This window comes from Acartia tonsa, chromosome 3 (genome assembly GCF_053477335.1).
Source record: "Acartia tonsa isolate MP-2025a chromosome 3, ASM5347733v1, whole genome shotgun sequence".
NCBI lineage: Eukaryota > Metazoa > Arthropoda > Copepoda > Calanoida > Acartiidae > Acartia > Acartia tonsa.
In genome coordinates this window covers 23,783,131-23,797,687 of record NC_137262.1, presented here as the reverse complement: position 1 = coordinate 23,797,687, position 14,557 = coordinate 23,783,131, and the positions used below count along the sequence as shown (strand labels likewise).

Genomic DNA, 14,557 nt, shown 5'->3' with positions numbered 1-14,557 from the left:
TATCTAACTGCTCTATGCTTGAGTTTTGGCATTCTAAGTAAACTTTGGATCTATTTTTATCTGCTAAGTTCTTACATAAAAACAAAGGTCAATAAATAGTAAAGGTGTAAATGCGTATAAACAGGGAGGCCAACCCCTTCCCCCATTACCCCCTTCCAAATAAACAAATTCTTTGCCCCGCCCCCCATTGATTGTTCCCTGTAAGCCTTTTTTTCGCCATGGGGAATATTTTTGTTCGGGCCACTAACTATCTAAGATGTACTTGCATTTCAACTAAATAAACAAAACATGAAAAAAGCAGTTACAGGTTAAGGTCATTTGTCTGCTTGTGTTAAAATAATTTTTAATTTTATCTATTAAGATCTAACAGGAATAGATTAGCCGAAGATATTATGTTATTAAACATTCTTGCCCTATAGACATTTATTATTATATAATGGACAATTAAATTGTTATTTCTGCTGAAATGCGGGAATACTTTACGCTATCCTACTAGAAGCTAGTATTTATTCAAGTTTGGGGGGAAAACTATTTCTATGTAATCAATGCAACTAGAGGCACTACTAGGAGGCTTCTTGTTTTTATTGGTGTTGGCATTGGATAGCATTATTATAACAGCAAAAATAATTTAACTCACTTTCATATTACTTAAAATGATGTCTTTTATTTACAGGCATGGTTTTATTTGGTTCTATTTAAAACATTTCAACTGACATAGTTTTTAAGTAAATTATTTCAGCTGAAGATCGATCACAAATTTAAACACACACCACTGTGTTTATCCATTAAGACGTGGAGTAGGGTTGGGGTACCTAACTGTTTAAAAAAATGTCAATTATGATCGAAAACAGATTGCAGGTTTTATTTGGTTCTATTTAAAACATTTCAACTGACATAGTTTTTAAGTAAATTATTTCAGCTGAAGATCGATCACAAATTTAAACACACACCACTGTGTTTATCCATTAAGACGTGGAGTAGGGTTGGGGTACCTAACTGTTTAAAAAAATGTCAATTATGATCGAAAACAGATTGCATATGTTTTGATTTTAAATATACATGTAATTCAATACAAAAAACTTATATGTGATGCATCTAGTAACAATTAAGGATCCACCTACCTGCTTATTGAAGAAAGGGGTATAGCCAAAGGCTATCTATTACTTAATATTGACAATATAGGATAATTTAGATTAGAGACAAAATTACCAGAAGAAAATATTCTTTGTTTACAAGACACGTCTCTAAAAGTATTTTTTGGGTTATTAAGATTATACCATAATATTTAGTATGCAAGTGTAGAGAAATTAATTCGAATAAAGTATTAAGCTGTTAGTTTGTCTTTTTAATATATAGTTATATTATTTATTTTTTGTAGCTAAGAATTTCAAAAGTTTTGTTTGTTATGGTTTGTATGTCTGTTTTATTCTGTCTTGTATTATGTTGACGGAAGAAAGGACATAGAGAAAGAGAGACTGTCAGAGAAATAGATAGGAAAGGAAAAGAGACAGCAGAAAGAGAGGAAATGTCGCTTGTAGATAGATTGATTTACTCTGACTGGAGCAAAGAAAAGGATTTGTTTTTGTATATAAACAAATGTCTCAGGATTTCTAACATACAAATTAAGAATTTTTCATCCATTTTAAAATACTTAGCTTTGGTCGCCGAAATGTAGGTCGGTAATTCACATTTGACATAAACATACAATCATACACTCAAAGTGTTTATCTCTACTGTAACACCTTTACTTGTCAACTCAAATAACTTCAAGTGGCTGCTCCCCTAACTTGAAATTTTTCGAGTAAACCAAGAACATCCTAAATCTAATGTTACCTTGCCTTCCTTGTATGAGATCTTATGCTTCAGACTTCAGATACGTAGACATATTTTTCTAAATAAACTTTAAAAATTTTTCATTTAATTAGGAGAGTATTTTTTTCTCTAAAAAGTGTTTCTAGGTCAAATTGACAAAAATGGACCCGTGTATTTGGACGATACTTACAGTAATAATGTACACAAATCTTAGTGCTTGTATCATTTAAGAGATAATATACCATAGAGTTAGAAAGAAGGCAGATTTTATGATTATACCTGCTAAATTTTAACCTTCATGTTGAGTGTATTTCTCATAAGGAAAAAAGGATAACAGGATGAATACTCACCCCTTTTTCATGGTAAAATACTACTTACCTATCCCTAAATTTAGAAGCAGACGAAAATCAAGAGCCGCCCAGGGCTTTTTGTAAGTCAATCATAAATAATAATGTGAATAAAAAGAAAAGCGATATTTAGCAAACAGCCGTGGGCGGTCAGAATCAGCTGAATGTTCATTATGAAAATAATTCCCCCCTTTTTAGAAATAGAAGGATTCATCTTTCATGAACAAATTTTTTTAAATAAAAATAAAATTCTATGTAATTTTTAATTAAAACATTAAAACGAAAATATCTAATCTAATATTCTTGCCCTAAATATGGAAATAGTAAAAAGTAAAAAAATATTTTTTTTAATAATTTTTAATCCTCCCATTTGAAAAGTAGTGGAATAGCAATAAATTTTAGCGCGGCAACAGCGCTGAGTAGGCCTCTAGGCCCACTGCCTATTTTCGTCTTCTAGTTGCTTCGATTCCTCTCTTTTATTTTTTTCTCTATGGTATTTCTTCTAAAGAAAATTTGTCTACGGACTCAAAAATGAAAATCTAATGTTCTTATTTTGTAGACTTCGAAAATCTGAATGCAAAGGCCAAATTATTATTGTCGTTTCGGAGGAAAATTCTAATAATTGGTAGATATGATATTTTCTTCACGGTTTAGGACTGGTTTGGTTCTTCAGTAAAAGCAGATGATTCTGAGATCACATTAAGGAAAAACCTTTAGTACATTATCCCATGTAACTGTTTGCCAAGATTTCTAACCTTAGCTAATAGAGTTATAGATAGAAAAATTAGAGTGTTTAAAAATCTTAATTAAAATTTCCAATGATTTTTATACCTCTTATCTACCTAAGTAGTAGTATTTCTTTTTGTGTGTTCTCTGGACGTTTGACTTAATTGTGTACACTTTTTTACAGCTTTGTTATTGACCGTGGCAGGTTTTAGGCTATTACAGTGACTAAAACCTGAAAATAATTAAGATGTTTTAAGAGACTTTTTCGAATAGACATAAATATTCGTATGCAGAAAACGTAGCTTAAATAATTTTTTCATTCTCATAGATACACTTAAGACTAATTTGTCGAATGGATAGGCATATATCTTATCAAAGACACACACACACATACACACTGAATCAATGTCAATGCCTTCTATGCGTAAATACACACACACAAACACACCCAACTTTCAGAAGTAAGAAAACTTTGATTCTGAGAACATTATGGTTTTATACTATCATGAAACATAAAGTATGTTCATGTACTTGTATTGTATTGAATTTAAAGCTTCCAAAGGCACACAAGAATTATGAGGAAAAAATTAATAGAAAATATTTTTACTAATATGTTTTTAATTAAAGGGTTGTTGTAAATCTTTTAGAAATGGCATAAAACACTTTTGAAAACCTTTATATCAATGTATTCACTGACTGCACTGTATGCTTAAATTGATAAATGATCTTTTGCCACAATGCCATCGAAGGTGATTTGACTTTTGTGTCAGAACCTGAATTGGGACATAGTGCATTTCATTACCCTAGGTTAGGTAACTTCATTTCACTTTTCAATAAAATCTAAAATGCAGCCGTTTTTGCAGGAGGTACCATTTTCTGTGAAAATTTTAGAGGAAAATTAAACAGTTTTTTGTTAATTTCTACTTCTATTTTCAACTGAAGAAAAAATCCTTTTGTGTATATACAGAATCATTGTTGTTACTTAATTTCATCAAAAAAAAAATTTAAAAACTAACCCATAAAAGCCGATTTTTCATTTTGTTCAATATGGGTAAAACAAAAATATTACCATCTCCAAAGGGTTAAAATCAAAATTTCAAAGCTCTAAAATGTTGTTCATAGAAAATAAATAACAGTTTATAAGGACTTTTTGCATCCATCTTCTCATTTAACAGGGAAAAAAAAACAAAAATAGAATCTATTTTTTCAGTGTTGACATAAAAAAGCATTTGATAAAAAAACAACAAAAAAATTATTTTTTAAAAGTGCTAAAAAGTAATACAGACTATTCAGTCTTTACCTCTGACATTGAAATAGATGTAAAAAATGTCAATTTCGTATAGCAGCCAATTAAAAAAAAATTTTTTATGGAAATTCTCATCAGAGCATTACTGATAAACCAAGGTCTTATTGGATAACATACTAAATGCTCCTTTAAAAATTTGTATTCTATGAGAAAATCATGTTTCAAACGGATATTTCCAATTATAGAGTAGCTTCAAGTGTTTAGCTGTTCCCAGAGTGAGAGATACCAATGTTTATTACACTAGTCCTTAAAGTTTTACAATTATGTTGGTTTAACAACTTCGATGACTTTTTTAATTGGTTAGTTTATTAAGTTGACTGTTTAAACATTTCAACTACTAATCTTAAGCTCTAAAGAAGGTAATTTTGTGTTTCAATATTGGGGATGTACATCAATTTATTGGCCTTTGTCTTATCCCTTTGGATCCATGAGTTGTTCTACCCTTTGACTTTAGGGCGATATTGATCTTGAAAATAGTTTAAAACCACACCCAAATAAAAGTGCAACCAAGTTGGACCAGCGATTTCCGAGAATTTTGGATACAGACAAAAAACCTTAGTACTGTATGTATATTAGAATGACAAGATTGAATGTTTAATGTCTATTTTATAGGTAAAATTGTCTTTCTAACTCACGCTCTCTTATGCTCCCTCTCTCTCTCTCTCTCTCTCTCTCTCTCTCTCTCAATCAATCTCCCTCTCTCTCTTTGTTTCTCTGTCTCTTTCTCTCTCTATTCAAGGGTGATAAAAGGGATATGCAGTTCTCATAAAATGTTGTTTCAAGGGGTTGTATACATCCCCTTCTGCATGCTTATGATCCAAAATATTGCAGGCAGACTATATTGTAACATACCCTTTTTCCAAAATGATCATGTTTATGGGTTGCACTTGTTTTTGAGAGAAGGCATTTCCCCTACTTTTACTATAAATACCGCTCATCTGACTTAGCAGCAGTAGGTCTTTATTTTGTCTTTAGTTATGAAATTTGTTTAGGCTAAGATTCGTACCTTTCTCTACCATGTGCAGATTTGCTGAATGCTATAGAAATATTACTATTACTTGGATGTTGCATCAGATTTTTGTGTATTGTAATAAAGTAATTCTCACAGCCAGCTTAAGTTACAATACCCCAATCCACCCCCTGGATGAACAAACTTTAATAAACGAGGTACATATTAGCTAGCTAAATTGGCGACAAATTTTCCCTTGTTAATATATACATGTATTCTATATACATTGCTAAAGTAAAACAGTTTTAAAAAATATAAAAGAGATAAACGGACATTGGAATTATAGAGTAGCTTCGCTACTAATAATGGATATATTATTATTTGGATTTTCATGTTCTCTGATAAGGATAATGAACATTTCCCCCTCTACCACATTTATATCCTCCCCTCTTTCTGGATGAACAAACTGACCAATATATTGGTTTCATGTTAGCAAGCTTAATTGACGACAATTTCCCCCTGTCATAATATCCATGTATATTCTACATCCATTATTAAAATTGTGACTATTTCTAAATTATGTTTATTTGGGATTAAGTCGGACAGAAAAACATTGTTTTTAATCATATTATGTAAAACTTTGGGATGCGCCACTAGCATCTAGCAGCTTTTAATTCAAAGGGATGGGGAAATTCCTAAAATCATTCCGGGTAAAAGCAGTTAGGGAAAGGTTAGTAAAATAAAGCCTTCCATCACATTCTACCGAATCCAACTTTTGAATAACATAGTTTAAATTAAGCGACACTTTTCAAGTTTTTTATTCTTTATTTTAATTATTTAAAGATTAAATAGATTCTACTTTTTAAAAGCTACTCTATAATTTGAAATGTCCATTTGAAAACATGATACATTTTTTATAGAATCTTTTTACAAAGGAGCATATAGTATGTTATCTAATAAGTCCTTGGTTTATCAGTAATGCTTTGGTGAAAATTTTGTTAAAAAATTATCATAATTGTCTGCTATGATAAATAGATTTTTTACATCTAATTAAATGTCAGAGGTAAAGTTGAATAGTCTGTATTACTTTTTAGCACTTCTTAAAAAAATTATTATTTATTTTTTTAATCAAACGCTTTTTTTATGTCAACACTGAAAAAATAGATTCTATTTTTGTTATTTTTTCCCTGCTAAATGAGAAGATGGATGCAAAAAGTCCTTATAAACTGCTATTTATCTTCGATGAACAACATTTTAGAGCTTTGAAATTTTGATTTTAACCCTTTGGAGATGGTAATATTTTTATTTTACCCATATTGAACAAAATGAAAAATCGGCTTTTATGGGTTAGTTTTTAAATTTTTTTTTTGATGAAATTAAGTAACAACAATGATTCTGTATATACACAAAAGGATTTTTTCTTCAGTTGAAAATAGAAGTAGAAATTAACAAAAAACTGTTTAATTTTCCTCTAAAATTTTCACAGAAAATGGTACCTCCTGCAAAAACGGCTGCATTTTAGATTTTATTGAAAAGTGAAATGAAGTTACCTAACCTAGGGTAATGAAATGCACAATGTCCCAATTCAGGTTCTGACACAAAAGTCAAATCACCTTCGATGGCATTGTGTTGCATTATGATCGTAATTACCCAATACTAAATATGGTCTAATGTGTACTTAGTCTTTAAGTGTATCTTAAAAATGCATAAACCATATTTAAAACGATGGATTACAATAAGTAGAACAACCAAAACTCTCTGGTTAACATTTTTTACGCATTTATATTTTACCGTAACATGTAGCTAATATTTGAGGTGCTTTGCATTTACTAGTTGTTAGGATGATGCTTGGTTTGAATCCTATCCTTAATGGTGTTATTACATAAGACGTTTTAATGATTTACCTACTACTGCTACAGATAATTGTTATTTGAAGTAGTAAGGAAAATTAAAAGCAGTTTGCTCTTCAAACGGACGATAGTTGATATCATTTGAAAAAGTTAAAGTAGTGCAATCAAATGTTTGTAAAGAAAATGCCTTTCATTTTCGCATTAATGTGATTATTTCTTTATTACTCAAGGCATAATATAAACAATATGAGAGTTTTTGTTAACTAAAAATAACTTAATTTTAAGATTTATTTTCATGGATATTTAAACTAATTTAATATTTTGCAAGCACTCTAATGAAAATGCAACAGTAACCTATTTTTGAGACAGCATCTCTCCCTCTCTTTTTCTCTGTCTCAATTTATGACCACTAAACCATACCATGCAATGTTGTGGGTGCTACAAAAGTACAAAAAATATTTCTCAAATTTTTGCTATTAATATTACTCCTTGTATTTATGTGACAAATCCAACTAGTGATTCATTCAATTAATGATATTTTTCTCTATTTTAGGTACGTTATCTTGAATATTGTATGAGATACAAGTAAAGTAATAGCGTAAAGTGTTCTTAGTGTCATTCAACGTTTGTGTTGACTATGACATAATAAGTGGAATGATTGTGTTGGATGAATGAAACTTTTTTTACTTCATTTATTATTTGAATTAAAAATGTGTATCACCTTTCTCTATTCCAAGCTGCCCTGTTTCTAGTTCTTTCATTTAGACTTATTTAGAGTCCCAAGATAATTCTTTTTTATACCTTGAGGTTAGATGATTACTCTAAAGCCCTTCCGAGTAAAATGTCAAGAATTTCTGTAAACTGCCTTTTAATGCATTGAAAAAAAAAGAAACTTATTAGAAATACATTTTTCCAGATTGTAATAGTCTTAATGGCATCAAAAACCTCTAAAATGGTAACCCCTCCTCACCCCCCGCAAAAAAATTATCAGTAAGTTAATGATTTTTTAGCTTGGACTATTATTATTTTATTTACATACACTCATTGCTTGAATAACGTTTTAGAAAAAGTTCATGAACACCAATAAAATACCTTGTAGTTCCATAATTGTTAAACCTGTTAGTACCAATCTAATTTTTGATTCCTTTGTCCAATAATTTGTTTCATTTCCATACCAGGAGATCAATTAATAGACCTCAGGGAAAAAGTTATAAGAAAATCTGAATATTTTTCCTAAAAAAAGGTAAGAGATTTTGTAATTAATCCATGCTGTTAAAAAGTTGCCTACAGATTGATGCAAACTAGCTTGAAGCAACTTTAAAATTAAAATGTCTAGAAAAGCTGTTAGTGATATCTTAGTGTAAAAAATAGACATCAAACTTTACTTAAGTAAATGAATGAAAAAAAAAACTTAAAAGATATCCTGTAAAACTCAATGTCCTGCTAAAAATACAAAATATAGCTTCCATTTAAGATGTATCAGTTAAAATTCACATGACTATTCCTTATTCCTAGTCTCTAATGCACCTACCAAAAATGGTGTAGCATGCCCTTGTTTTTGTTTTTTGGCGCCCCGTAGAAATAAATTGTGAGGCCCTTATCTGTCCAAATTAGGATCATGTGTTTGGAATTAGTGTGACCAAATGATTCTTTTACATAAAGGTTGAAAAACAGAAGGTTTTATATGGGACATTAATGAAAGGGTTCTGAATTATGTTGTTGCTGATTTGTCATAATTTTGCTTATTATTTCAATCTTGTTATTTTTTTTATTTTCACTTATCCTCTCGTTATCAACCAATAAAACTCTTATATGCACAATATTTTAATACTAGCGGGATCCTGGAGACACTAGGGGGAACTAAGTCGACACACACCACTTTCATTTAATTTTTAACGAAATAAAAGAAATTTGATGTAGGGTCTAGTGGCTATTTATACTTCCCAAAATGCTTATAAACCTTCGCTGGACCTATGAGAAGCTTTATTGTAATGGAGAACATATCGGTTCAGTGGTTAGCGAGATTTTTCGGTTCTTGCAGACAGACACACATCCTGTTACCTTTATACAAGGATGATTAAAACCAATCATAATCCATCACAGTTATTCTTTTAGATTTGTAACCTTTAACAAAAAATCCTTGAATAGTGTGACCAGACGTTGATAAATATTTTAAATTTTTAAATGACCACTTTAGATATTTTAATATTTGATAACAAACATTTTATAACTATAAATTTTTGTGTTTTATCTAAAAAGCTCAAATTTGGTCGGTGTGTCTCTATAGTGCTATGACATTGAGGCGAGCTTTATTTTTCTTTCCAGTGATAGTTTTAGGCTAGTTTTGGAGAAATAAACAGTTTACCCTCGGATCTTCTACTACCTTATAAATTACAAAAATAGTAATTAAATCAGAGAGGGAGGAGAGATTGGACTGTTTATTACACTAGTCCCCAAAGTTTTATAATAACGCTATCTTATTCGTTGCCTTAACAACTTTCGGGACTGTAATTAGTTTTGATTGGTGTTGGGTGATTTTATAGAACGTAAGACTACCCAATGTCTTATAAAGTATCTTGACCATTACGTGCGGAAATACAAAAGCAAGGATTGTAATTGGCTAAATTTATACAACAATAAAAACACATAACTAACAATAATAGCAATTAAAAACAAATTATTAGAAGAAATAAAGAATATCTGTCTGTAGCAAGAGGAAACACAGGCTTCAATAAAAACGAATTGTTGGTTGGAGAAGGCTGTGGGTCTCAACTGGACTTGATCCACTCGTTGAACTGAAATAATAGAGGTGTAAGAATTTAGAGGATCAATTAATTTTCAATACTGTCCTGAAATTTCATGGGTCAAGCTTTAATCTATTATAATATAGTTACTCTCAAATAAAGCTTGAATCTAGTGCTATAGTTTTAGCAGTCCTTCAGTATTGTTATTCTATTCCTCTAATCTCTATTATAAAAATACAGTAATATCTTACCGACTATTGCACAGCTTAGCAGTCCACACCAACAACTATGGGTCTAAGGTCCATCCAGGGATCAGCGGGCGCTGGAAGGAGCAGCAGGTTGTGTATACATGGCTCTAGCCTGGATTTTGGGCGAAGTTAGGTGACCTTTTTCTCTTTTTAGTAGTGTGACACCTTATTCTAATCTAATGACCTTCTATCCAGTACATAATATACATATCTTTAACTAATTTAGGGATCCTTAGATATAACCTATATGTCCTTATTATAAACTATTATGCCTGAATGTTATTGGCAGGTTAACATGGAACCAAGTAGCAACCAAGGGAGGGGGGAGGGGTGATGTCCATTAGCACAGGAATCTTCACACATCTAGGCCTCGTGACTTTTACTTGGAATTTACTCTAATCCACACTGTTAACCTACAAAAAGAATATACATTTAGCTTCAGAGTACACTCTTAAAGTTAGGTTTATTGGTACTAGTAAAATCAATGTGCATTCAAAAGTTACAATAATGCACCTAATTTGCTCTTTTTAGCTTTTTGAATTCTCAGCAATTAATTAATCAATACTAATGCATTTTAAAACATTTGGATTTAATGTTCTTTTTCTTTTGTGCTCTTAAATTAAATCGGCTATTAAGGCTTTTAAATAGTAAATAAAACCTTACCGTACATCCAAAAGCCCAAGCAGACAACATCAAAAGGACAGTCTGGATCTAAATTAAATAAAGCACTTATTTCAAACTATTTTAGACCAATATGTTCCAAAGAAATTGATAAAACATTAATGATCAATTACTATTTTCATATACATTGTTACAATATTTGATATTACACTGTAATAATTAAGATTTTATAGCAATTTTCAATTATTACCTTTTTATTTCCAGAACATTTTAACTAACAGAGTGCCCCTTTGAGAGGGAACACTTTCAACGGCACCGAATGCCAACAAGGCTAAACAATTACTGAACAAAATCACAGTACACTTTATCGTGATTTTGTATTTATATGCATATTATACGTTTATGATAAACATATAATTACGTTAACATTCTTTTTGATCTCTTTAGTAATTTATTGGATATTTCATTTCTATTCATTTATGTGTTATTTTAAACTGTCGACAACTCCCAGTTAAACTATGTACGTGATATTATTATGAAGCTGGATTTATCAGTTTTTCCAACTTTCACAAAACAATTGGTTGTTTCATTAAGTTGAGTTTCCACATGTTTCAACCATTAATTGTAATCTATACAAGTGGTAATTTTGTGTATCATCAGTTGGGGTGTACAGTGTACATCAATTTATCGGCCATTGCATTATCCTTTTCAAACCACGTTTTTCTCCTTGAATTTTGATTACCCTTACCTAACCTAAACAAATATTATTTGGATAATTTTATTATTTTCCATGACTATTTGTGTTGATAAGGACTTAGTTATTTATTTGATTGTTTATTTATAGTTTTATTATTAGATGCGCAGCTATGATATAGAAGGTTTATGTTTGTCCCTCGTCAAATATTTAAATAAGGGGAAAACGTAGTTTTTATCCCATGCTTATCACCCGCGGGAGTTATAACTGAAGTGTCTCAACCCTGCGGCACGCTGGGTACCAAGTACCAAATATAACCTAACTCAACCTGATATAAAGAATTTAACAAACTAAAAACTACCCTTTATTTCTTATTTTCAATTTATTATTTCAAGTTGGGAGGGTTCTCAGCTCAACAAGGTACTTAGAAGGAGGACACCAGAAAATTTCCGTAACTTGATTTTCAGAGATAAATTGACAAACCTTACTAAAGGATAAAAATGATAGCTTGTTTTTACTGCGCTACATTTGAATATAATTGTCCTATATCATTATTTGCTTATCAAACTTCTGTACATTAATTGATAAGAAACTTCAGAATTTATAATTATTAACAAGGTTATATTTCAGCACTGGATTGTCTGATCAATTTTTATCATGTTATGTTTGCAAAATTGTTGAGAGATTTTGGAGAAAATTACAAAAATTAGAATCAAAAACGTTTGACAAATCACTTCACACCAATTACAAAACCAAAATGCAAAATCCAAATACATCTGAATCAATTTACTTTTTCATTTAAGAGAAGATACATAGGTCTTTGGATTGTTTTTAGTTAATATTCATTTTATAAATGTAGGCTGCTTCTAGAGGTTAGAGGGGCAGTAGCAAATAAATGGATACTTAATTAGGTCTGATGAAAAAGGATTATGGTAAACAGTTTTATTCCATGCAAGGACCAGTACCAAAATTTATCAAAAATAACAGTTTTTACAAACACACCAGAATATCCTGTTACTTTTTCTGGATGCTGTATAAGAAATCTGACTTCCAATCTAAAAGAAAACGTCATAGATTGAATGTGCAATTTTTGTAAACAATTAAAACGAAAATATGACGTATGGCATCTATTTGAATAAGTACTTGAGCAGGTGTGCACTCATTTACACCAAATTATCACAGTTACAAATTAGCCTTTAATTTCAAAACACTTAAATATGAAATTTAAATGGTCTAAAGCCATATGAGGCATAATTTAAGCTATCTCAAAATAGAGAACTGAATCGTTTCAGTAGTTTTCGATATCTAAAGCTACAGACTAAAACATTTTAACTTTATACAGTAGAAATTAGTGGATATGATAACATGTGGAAGTGAATTCCGACCACTTGAGCTTTGCATGGTCTATTTTGTGCAATCTCTGCCTGCAAGCCACTCCATTGCGCTTCAGGGGCAAGGGATAACACGATATTTCCCTTTTGATAAAGGCTATTACAGGGAGAAGTACATGTTTAGACTCAACCTTTGCTGCAGGCTCATGTCATTTTTATTTTGTCACAGGCTATCCGTTTGTCTCTGATCAAGGATTGCTCTGGCATTCATCCTGATAAGATTCGCAGGGAGATAGGGATAAGCAAAAACTATTCCTAGGGTTTCTAGAAATTAGAAAATCTTGCTTCTAAAAAAACCTTCGACTTTTGTTTGGCCCAATTTCTTTAAGAATAAGTGTTGTAGCATGTGTTTTGTTTAATAAGATAAAGAAAATAATACATTTAATCTCTTTACCTGTTGTAAAGTTAGATTTTATTAATGTTTATTTTTCCAACTTTCTATACTTTGATTCGTGGAAGATAGCATTTGATAAGCAAACCCTTTTTTTATGCATATTACTGCACAATATCATGTATGTATGTGGTAGATGTGATCACAGAGCTGCAAATAAATAGCAAAATAGCTAAATTTGTATACTATCTGTATTGGGGAAATTTAAAAGTTTATTTTATATTAGTTTTCCATAAAATTAGCGGTTACTGTTCAAATTCTTCCTTTCCAGCAAGAAGAAAAATATTTATCGGGGTTTAAAAGGCTCTAATGTGTTTTGCTTTTTTTCAAAATTAAATAGTTGTTTGGCTTAAACATACTCTATAAATAGCATATACCTACTTGACTTTAAACAACGTGTAAGAACGCCATTTAAGATTCTATTTTAAGCATTTTGTTATCAATTTACATAATGTTTTTCTTCAACTTTCTGATATCTGCGTCATTTATATTTATTTGAGATTAGAAAATCATAAACAATAGGATTTAAAATTTACATTTTTAATTTTGTAATTTATTACTTCTATGTTTTGCTTCTTCACATTTGAAAAACTGCGCATCTAGCATCTAGTGGCTCGGTATTCAAAGAGGGAGAGAGTTTAGATATAGGAAGCAATTTAATTTTATGAGAAAATATGGTAAATAATTTATAATATTTAAAAGATTAGTTATGAGTATGTTACCCGCATATTTTTATAATTATAGCACAAGCACAGTTATCAAGGCCGGGGTAGCTATCAGGAAGGAAGGGGACATTAGGCTGTTTATTACACTAGTCCCCAAAGTCTTATAATAACGTTTTCATATTCAATGGTTTATCAACCTTGGGGACTCTTATCAAATTTCGATTAGTTGGTTTATTCAGTTGGAGGTTCCAAACCACCAATTGCAAACTACAGAAGAGGTCATTATGTTTATCATCATTTGGGATGTACATCAATTTATCGGCCATTGACTTATCCCTTTAGATCCCTGGAATAGCTATAATGTATGTAGTGTCACAATAAAACAGATAAAAATATTATGAATGATTAAGTTTAATTTCAGTTTGCCTTAACACTGCTGAATTTAATCGATTTGAGAGTTTATTGATTAATTGATTAGCCATAGTCTCTTAGGGTTTGGACCTAAGTAGTCATGGAGTAGGCTGAGACACTTTTGTATAGCCACTAGGGCTATCAAGCTCCACGTTCAAGCACATTATGACTTGACCCGCTATCTCATGAGAGCTACTCATTATTACCTCACCCTCGCCGAGTATGACAGGAGTCCCAAATTAAGTCACCGTAATGAATGACGCTCTCAGTAGAGGAGCTTGGGATAAGGGTAATACTGATATTATGTACGTGTCTATTAAGTATCCAAACTTACTCAATAATCCCCTTCTTACACAACCAGGGGAAGTTGCGTGAATGTATTCAACTGAGAAATTCGAGTTG

General features: G+C 30.9%; 1 protein-coding gene and 1 long non-coding RNA gene across 4 annotated transcripts in view; one reads left to right on the top strand and one right to left on the bottom strand.

The window, feature by feature from the left end:
- LOC145313690 (cyclin-dependent kinase 18-like) overlaps window positions 1-14,557 on the top strand; it is a 198,660-nt gene that overhangs the window by 63,501 nt on the left and 120,602 nt on the right. The window lies entirely within an intron of this gene.
- On the bottom strand, window positions 9,601-11,114 carry LOC145313694 (uncharacterized). Of its 3 annotated transcripts, none has more exons than XR_013877465.1 (5): window positions 10,854-11,114; window positions 10,646-10,693; window positions 10,255-10,395; window positions 9,986-10,094; window positions 9,601-9,785 (listed from the first exon to the last, which is right to left on the bottom strand). It is a non-coding gene; the product is annotated as an uncharacterized LOC145313694 (long non-coding RNA). The 3 variants fall into 3 exon arrangements; XR_013877466.1 differs by having other exon boundaries at window positions 10,366-10,395; window positions 10,854-11,103; XR_013877464.1 differs by lacking the exons at window positions 10,646-10,693; window positions 10,854-11,114 and having other exon boundaries at window positions 9,986-10,354.